Genomic DNA, 9,275 nt, shown 5'->3' with positions numbered 1-9,275 from the left:
ATCCAATCAATTACATGGGTTTAATCGATCAATTGATCGATTCCACAAGCCTCTGTGCCCATGAAAATGTCCTTTAATTAACTGACCAATCAATTCACTACCAGGTGCATCGATTGCCTAATCGATTAGCATTTCTGAATTTTTTTTTATTTCAATTTCAGTCCAAAATTCAGAATTCCCTAAATAATTCTATGATTTTCTAAAAATCATGAAATTTTATGTAGACATTATTTATATCATATACTATCATGAAAAAATAGTTTTATATGAAAATAGCCCTCATTTTTAATGATTGACATAAAATTGGAAGCCATTGAAAACTTTAATGTTTCACTCTATTTTTTGTCCAACTAATCAGTGGTGATTTCTATCAAAAGATAGACTTTATCAGGATTTTCTAAAATTATTTTGAAATATTTTTCAAAACTAAATTTCCAACCATGATCTTTGGGCTAAATGCATATGACTTGTACATTTACTTTCCCCATGATTAGACTTTACATAATTCATTGTTTTGATAAACCTAAAACTTAAAATGATGTACTAAATCAATATCTTGAGTTTTATTCATCTTCCTAATATCTCACTTGTATATAATATGTCTCAAAAGCACATACAAGTCAAACCTTATAGTTTTTGTGAGATGTAACTTAAGTTTTTCTTAACTAAGGGCTCATGCATTTCTAACTAGGTATTTAAACTTTGATCATTCAACCTAAGATGTCAATTGATATCATTGTTCTTAATTACAAGAAATTAAAATTTATGCATGAGGATGATTATGACATATATCAACGCATATTTTTAAAAAGAAATCTATTATATCTAAATGATGTATATATGACATGATATATGATATTTTCATAAGAATACGAATGCAAAAGTAATGATGTCATGATATATGATAGGGCACATAATCATGACAATTTTAGCATGAAAAAAAATACCTAGATTATCTATCTAAGTATCACTAACTAATTGTTAAATTTAAAAATAACCAAAGTTTGCCCTTTTATCCCAGAAAAATATCAAAATTCCAACTTGACATTTCTTTAACTTCTATCCTAATCATGTCAATTTAATTAATCTCAAATCTTCAAATTTTTATTGGCACATTATTACTCTTTCAAGAGTAAAATTCAACTTTCCATTTTCAAGGTGTAACAATGTCGGTAAAATACCCCAAAATGTCAACTTCACCATGGTTAGGTTACCTACCATTCCAATTAGAGTTGAGACATTTTAAATCCATCTAGAGTGTAGAGAACACACTCTTATGCACCTAAAATCTATTGGTATTCCTTGGGTGTTCTAGGTATTCACTAGGGATAACTTCCTTTGATACCTTCTTAATGACTTTTCTAGACTTCTTAGAAGTCTTAGTCACCTCTAGGTCAACTCTAGGAATAACATCCTTTGTGACCTTCTTAATAACTTTCTTAGGCTTCCCAAAAGCCTTAGTCGTACTAGTCTTTTCAAGGTTACCTCTAGGGATAACTTCCCTAGTTACCTTGACTTGACTCCTACACCTAGGATTAGTTCCATGGCTATATGAAACTCTATGGTATGAGGACCATTTTCCTTGGTTTTTGGTTTGTATTTCAAACCTCTCTTGTCATTGAATGACTCTTACCTATATATCCCTAGGTTATGTTCATTTGATCCCTTAAAGACATTTTTTATTCTTTTAAGGGTCTTTTCCAATTTATCAAGTCTTAATCTCAAGACTTGATTTTCTATCTTTAAATCTTCAAATTTAGATTTTTTATTATTTCCTTGGATACTTTTCCTTTCGGGCACATATTTAACTTATTTCGGTTTCTTTCCTAAACCATTTTCTACCTTTCTATCCTTCCTTGGATAAGGTAGTCCTAACATTAAACGATTTATGATTTTTTTAATATTTTTTTTTCATGTTTCCGATTTTCATGATAAATTATATTAAAATAATAGAAATTATTTCTAGTATATTTTTTTATCGTTTTTAAATAAGTATCATTAACTAGTGGTACCTTGGTTTTACTCTCGGAAGTTCCCCCTTGACTCAAGCTTCCTCTTTTTTCTTAGTCAGATTTTTTTTTTCTTTTAGACATTGGTTCTGATAATGTCTCTTTTATTTGTATAAGAAGCACACAATGTACTCCTTACTCTTTCATATCATAGGGCCAACTTCTTTTAATTTTTTCTTTGACCTTAGATGTCACTTGACCCTTCTTCTTGGTCAACTTTGGACACTTGCTCATATAGTGTCCATTTTCCCTAGACTTAAAGAAATGATATGATTTTTATTTTTACAAATTAAAATTGTTTGTAGGGGTGACACATGACTCTTCTTCATTTTACCTGGAAGTGTAAACTTCTTCTTGCTCTTGTATCAATGATTCATGCTCCCCCTTAATCTTTGAGATGGATGCCTCTTCAACTTCATCCTCGGATGTTGAGCACCTTTCAACCTCCGAATCCTCATGCACATGAAACAAAGAGTTTTCCTCTTTGCCTTTATTGTTGCATTCGGTTGAGGATGAGTCTTCATGAAACTTTGCCAATTTTCTCCATAGCTCCTTGACATCTTGATACTCTCCAATTTTTCACAATAGGGTGCTTGACAATAAATTAACCAATAATTTAGTTATCTTATCATTTTCCTCACACCTCTTGATTTACTAATTGATCCATTTTCTTTTTGAACCTCTTAGAGCTTCAAAGTCCTCCATTACAGCAAACAATTATTCTAGCTTCATCATGAAGTAGTTCTCGACCTTTGATTTCCAATAATTGGATCTTTCCAATCTGAATGGTGGAGGTGCCCGAGTGCCATATCCAAATCCATCTCAGAAATCCATTTGAAGTTGAGCTCCTTAATGATGAGTCTTTGATCGTTGAAATTAGGGCTTCATTTAAATTCCTTCTTCTTCCTTTTGCTCGTTGCTTTTTTGGCAATTAGTCTAAGAAGAGTAACTTCACTATGATAGCACTTGTTAGGACACTTCAGGATCTAGAGAAGGGAGTGATTAGCTCCAATTTCTTTGTTGATGATGATTTGCGGCAAAAAATTTAAAGTAATGCTAACACCTTTGATTTTAGTTGGTATCCACCTCTTTAAGGTGATTAATCCAAGAGTCAACTCTCCTCACTTACAGTACATTATGAAAATCTCATTCTAGGAGGTGGAGAAGCCTTGTACAAATAAATACAAGAAATAAAACAAGAAATGCAACAAGAACAAGGAAATAAATACAACAATGAACGACCTTTGCTCTTGATCTTTTGTTGCTGTGGATTGCCTCTTGATACTTGGAAAGTACAGCAAAACTTATCTTCAAGAAGCTTCAAGAACTGGCGATGAAGAGCGGAGAAGAAGATGTTATTTGAATCATTCGAAGAAATGCCTTTTCTCATCAATTAGGGCTCCCAATTGATTGACCTTATCCTCAAACAATTGCACGTCAGATCCGAACAAATCTAGCCATTCAAATCTTGCAATGACTCTTTTCTACTTCTCCCAATTGATTATCTAATCGATTAACCAGCTGATCGATCAAGCGTGCTCCCAATCGATTACCAAATCGATTAAGACACTTATTGTTTCATGAAGAAAATCTCCCACCTGATCGATTGGCGTAGCTCTTAATCGATTGTCTAATTCATCCAGAACCTTTTTGTTTCATGAAGAAAGGCTTCCAATCGATCACTTGATCGATTGGCTTTGGCCCAATCAATTACCTAACCCTAACTTGCTTAACCCAAGTCTAGGGTTCCCTTGCCCAACTTTCAGTCAACAATGACCTGTTGGGTTTCCCTACTAAGTGTCCGGTCAATCTTTGACTTAGACTTTGTCAACTTTTTGTTGGACTTATGATCACCAAGTGTGGTCTTCTTTGACTCACTTAGATTTTCCTCTTGCCTAACCACAGTCAAGACTTTCTTCTTGCCAACATACGGTCCTCCTTAACCCACTTGGATTTTCCTTTGCCTAGCCGCAGTTAGAACTTCCCTTTGCCAAGGCGCAATCTTCCTTGAGCCACTTAGATTTTTCTTTACCTAACCATAATTAGGACTTTCTTTTGCTAATGTGCGGTCCTCCTTGATCCACTTGGACTTTCCTTTGCATAACTGCAATTATGACTTCCCTTACCAACGTACACCCTCCTTGACCCACTTGAACTTCCTTTTGTCTAACCATAGTTAGGACTTTTTTTTGTCAACATGTGGTCCTCCTTGATCCACTTGGACTTTACCTAGTCAAGTATTCGGTCCTCCATGACCTACTTAACTTCTCTCTGTCACATTATCCAAAACGTATTATCCTGCATATTGTCCAAATATCAAAACTCAAATTTGAACCCACTTGACTTAGTCAAACAGGTCAACCTTAACCTGAGAATGATTACACCAACAATCTCCCAATAAAGGGGTAATTAGCTCCAATTATTTAGTTGATGATGATTTACAGCGGAAAACTCAAAACAATGCTAACACTCTTGATTTTACTTAATATCCACATCCTTAAAGTGTCTAATCCAAGCGTCCACTCTCCTCACTTATAGTATATATACTATGAAAACCTCCTTCTAGGAGTTGGAGAAGCCTCGTATAAGTAAATACGAGAAATACAATAAGAAATGTAACAAAAACAAGGAAATAAAAATAACAATGAAGGACATTTGCTCTTGATCTCCTGTTACTGTGAATTACCTCTTGATGCTTGGAAAGTGAAACAACACTTGTCTCCAAAAACTTCAAGAATTGATGGAGGGTAGTGATGAAGAAGAAGTTTATTTGAATCCTTGTGGGCGCCTTTATATCCACGGATTAGGGCTCTCAATCGATCGACCTTACCCTCAATTGATTGTCACTTCAGATCTGAGTAAATCCAACAGTCCAAAGCTCGCAACAGCTCTTTTTTGCTTCTCTTAATCAATTACCTAATAGATTATGAGCTTTAATTGATTATTTAATTGATTCAGAAGCGCATTATTGGCTCACAAACTTCTCCCAATCGATCAACCAATCAATTCACTGTGTGTCGTGAACTTCTTCTCCCAATTGATTACCTAATCGATTGAGTGACTTTAATCGATCACCTGATCGACTCATATGCCACCGCTTGTTAGACAACCCTCTCAATCAATCAACCAATCGATTGGATTGACCTTAATCGATTATCCAAATCGATTAACACACCTTATGTACTATACTGCGTGAACCAATCGATCACTTCATCGATTGACTCTTCTAATCAATTACCTAATTGATTGATAAGTAGTGAAAAGTGTAGAGCTCTAAATCATCTTCATTTCTCATTTGAGATCACCTCGTTCCGATATCTGAGTCAAATGCCTTTGGAAGTTTGTTACGTTGGGACTTCCTCGTTTCATGCCAACTCCTTGTTGGATTTATGACCGCCAAGTGTCTAGTCAACCTTTGACCCACTTGGAATTTCTCTTTGCCAACTTCTCGTTAGACTTTTGATCACCAAGTGTGGTCTTACTTGATCCACTTGAATTTTCTTCTTGCCTAACCACCGTTAGGGATTTCCTTTGACAACATGTGATCTTCCTTAACCTACTTGGACTTTCCTTTGTCTAATTACAATTAGGACTTTCCTTTGCCAACATACAATCCTGCTTGACTCACTTGGAATTTCCTTTATCTAATCACAGTTAGTACTTTTCTTTGCCAACGTGCGGTTCTTCTTGATCCACTTATACTTTCTTTTTCATAATCATAGTTAGGACTTTCCCAATAAACCATTTGGTCCTCGATGACCTAGTTGACTTTTCTCTCACATTTTATTAAGTATCTGGTCAACCTTGACTTACTTGACCTCTTCTCACATATTATCCAAATATCAAAACTCAAGCTCGAATCCCCTCGAGCTTAGTTAACCTGGTCAACATTGAACTGAGGATGATTGCGTTGGTGCTGAAAACACTAGCTAATAAAACTTGTATTTTGATATTGGCAAAGGTTCAAAGTTTAGCTATGTTATGTTCTAACAAATTGAACTAAGTGTACAGAAAGTCCTAAGTGATCTTAGGCAAGGTGAAAGTCTTAGTTGAGACCATACAAAGAAATCATAGTGGATACTAGACAGGTGAAAAGTCATAACTGTGGTTAGGCAACAAAATCCTAGTCTATGGGATTAGGTAAAGATTTGACAGATTGAGGACATCGGGTGAAATCCTAGGGTCGAAGACGCTAGGTAAAAGTCCTGGGGGTCACGGACACCAGGTGAAAAGTTAGACAGGTTGAGGTTCGGATGTCCAGCAGAAAGTCTTGATGTCTCGGATGCTTAGTAAAAGTCCAGACGGTCTAGAGGACTGATCTGACAAAGGTAAACTTTCCTAAGAAGAGTAGTGAGGATGCGTTCACCATAAAGGAAACAGTAGGCGTCAGTCCGAATTAGAGTTTCAGCAAAACTCAAAGTCAGGATCAGACAGTCATAAAACTATAAATAAGTTGCTATTTTAATTTCCATATATGCTCTTTGTGCTAACACTTTTGTAGGAAAGAAGATGCTGGAAAAGGACAATCCAAGCGCCTGGACCTCCTGGCGCTTGGAGTTTCTCCAAGCGCCTGGGGTAGTGGGTATGAGGGTGCATAGAGGGTGACCAACCCTTGTCACCGGGCCACCTGGATAATCTGGGTGCCTGGACCAACAAAAATCCATCTTCTTCCTACGGTGGCATGCTTCGACTAGCCAATCCATGTCATTGGTCCAGGTGCCTGGATCAGTCCTAGCGCCCGGAGATGAATGAGTTTTGCCGGATGAAGTTTCGATGAGGTGTTGCCACATCAGCCTTGTGGGGTGCCTGGGGAGGGATCTAGGCCCTGAAGTGGGATATAAAAAGAGGGTTCGACCAACAGCTTGGGTACATCAATTAGAACAACTTCCACTCTTGCATGCTGCTTCGGAAGCGACTCTATGATGCCCAAACGCTGCTCCGACGATGACTACACTAAAGATCTCTTCCTCTAAGTCGTCAGTATTTCTTTTATTATTAAAGTTACTTTACTCAAATTGTAATTGTTTTTGTAACTTTCTGATTAATTAGTGATTGACCAATGAAAGTACTCTTACATGCGAGCCTTAGAGTAGGAGTCACCATAGGCTCCGAAACAAGTAAAAACTTGGCAGTGTTAGCATTGTTTGTTTTTCTTTATTCCGCTGCGTTTTACTTTCCGAGTTTTAAACGAACGTGAAAAGCCACTAGTACTATTTACCCTCTCTATCGCAACAATTCTACAGATTGCACCAATATTCTCCCAACAAGAGAGAGTCCCGTCGTGGTCTATGAACATCATGATTTGCTTACCCTTGATCACATTCATGAGCTATTCGAACTTGCTCAAAGAGGATGGATTCTAAATTTGCTCCATATTAATCTGATTAACGGTGCTCGCAAGCATAGCTAGCTCTTCTCACCATCCAAGCAGAGTTAAAGTCTCTCTCGTATCCGATGGCGGGTATGGTCGTGGCTAGAGCGGGCGCTGCCTTGTAGCATGTGGGTGTCACTGTGTCTCGATAGAGGGTAGAGTATCATGGGCATTGTCGTCACAGGTGTTAGGATCCTGGATGGCTAGAGGGGGGTGAATAGCCTCTTCAAAAGCTAAAACTCAAAGATAAAACTCACACGAGTGGTTAGCGCAGCGGAAAACAAGTTAAGAACAGAATAAGAATAAGAGAAGAACCAAAGCAAACCACAGTGACTCAAGTGTTTACGAGGTTCGGGGATAACTTGCCCCTACTCCTCGGTGTCCGTAAGGTGGACAAGCCGATCTTCGGTAGATCAACCCCGGTGAACACCCGGCTATGAACTTTCTCCTTCTCGGTGGAGTGACCTCTCAACAAAATCTCAACAGGTATGTAGAATATAGCACAAGACTTACTGAGCTTGGTGACTTAGGAGAATGAAAATTAAGCTTACAGTCACGCGAAGGTCAGTGAAACAGAGAGCAAGTCGAGACAGCCGCTTCTCAGCCCCGAGCGTCAAAGCTTTTGCACCGATCGACAGAGAGTTTCTTTTCTCCAGAAAAACTTCTTCTTAACCCTCTCTTCAACCAGCCTTTTATGTCTCTGCCATCTCTGCCTTTCGCCCGCAACGGATCCCTGCCAAACTGCAGCAAATCTCTGCATCCAGCCATAGCATCGCCAATCACGCTTCTTTCTCATCTGATCATCTGAGCTCACACCAATGGAATTCTGGTCTTCACTGGTGTCTCTGAGCTCCACCCAATCACCATGAGTTGAGCTGATCGATGCCAGATCACCGCCAGATCGCAGCCACGACTTTGCTGCTTTAACAGGTTTACAGTGGAACATAGCAAAAGTTTCTCTGGTATCCTCTACTAATGAAGCTCAATTTGAAATCAACCAATTGCAAATTACCAGTAACCTGCACCTCAAAATCTTGCAGCAGATGGTTAGAAATATTTAAGCAAAAGCAACTTTGAATCAGAAAGAATCAGAGAAAGTGCATGCAAAACAGACTATAATATGGATCGGTCTGCAAACCGATCCATACGTTCAAATCTCTTTTTCGATCGTTACTGATCGGTCTGCGGACCGATCAGGTGTCGCGCGCACAAGCCTGATCGGTCTCCGGACCGATCAGGCATTAATCGACCGGTCCGAGGCCGGTCAAGATCGATCAATAGCGCGATGCTATCGAGTTCTCACGATCGGTCGGCGGACCGATCGACTGACACGACGCGAACACTGTTTTGATCGGTCCAGACCGATCGGGCACACTAGTATCACACTGATCGGTCTCACGACCGATCACGTGACATTGGATCGGTCATCAGACCGATCCAAGGCTGTGATTTAAGAGGCAAGCTTCCAAGCTTGCTACCCTTAATCCTGACAGTCCAGAGACCGAGCTACCGAGCTCTTCTCCGACTATACATGCCAAGTTTCCATACTTGGACTTCCCAATACCAGATGTCCGATCACCCTTGATCCATCTGGATTTTCCCTTGCCTGGCTTCACTCACCAGAACTTTCCAATTGCCTGGCTTCATTCACCAGGACTTTCCAATTGCCTGGCTTCACTCACCAGGACTTTCCAATTGCCTGGCTTCACTCACCAGGACTTTCCAATTGCCTGGCTTCACTCACCAGGACTTCTCCAATTGCCTGGCTTCACTCACCAGGACTTCTCCAATGCCAAGCTCCTTGCTCGGACTTTTCCCAATCAGATTAATCAGGTCAACCAAGTCAACCCTGATTTGTCTGAGTTAATTCAATATCTGATTGAAACTTAAATCAG

Source organism: Zingiber officinale, chromosome 10B (assembly GCF_018446385.1).
Source record: "Zingiber officinale cultivar Zhangliang chromosome 10B, Zo_v1.1, whole genome shotgun sequence".
Taxonomy (NCBI): domain Eukaryota; kingdom Viridiplantae; phylum Streptophyta; class Magnoliopsida; order Zingiberales; family Zingiberaceae; genus Zingiber; species Zingiber officinale.
The sequence above is the reverse complement of the archived record's forward strand: the minus strand, read 5'-3'. Positions refer to the sequence as shown.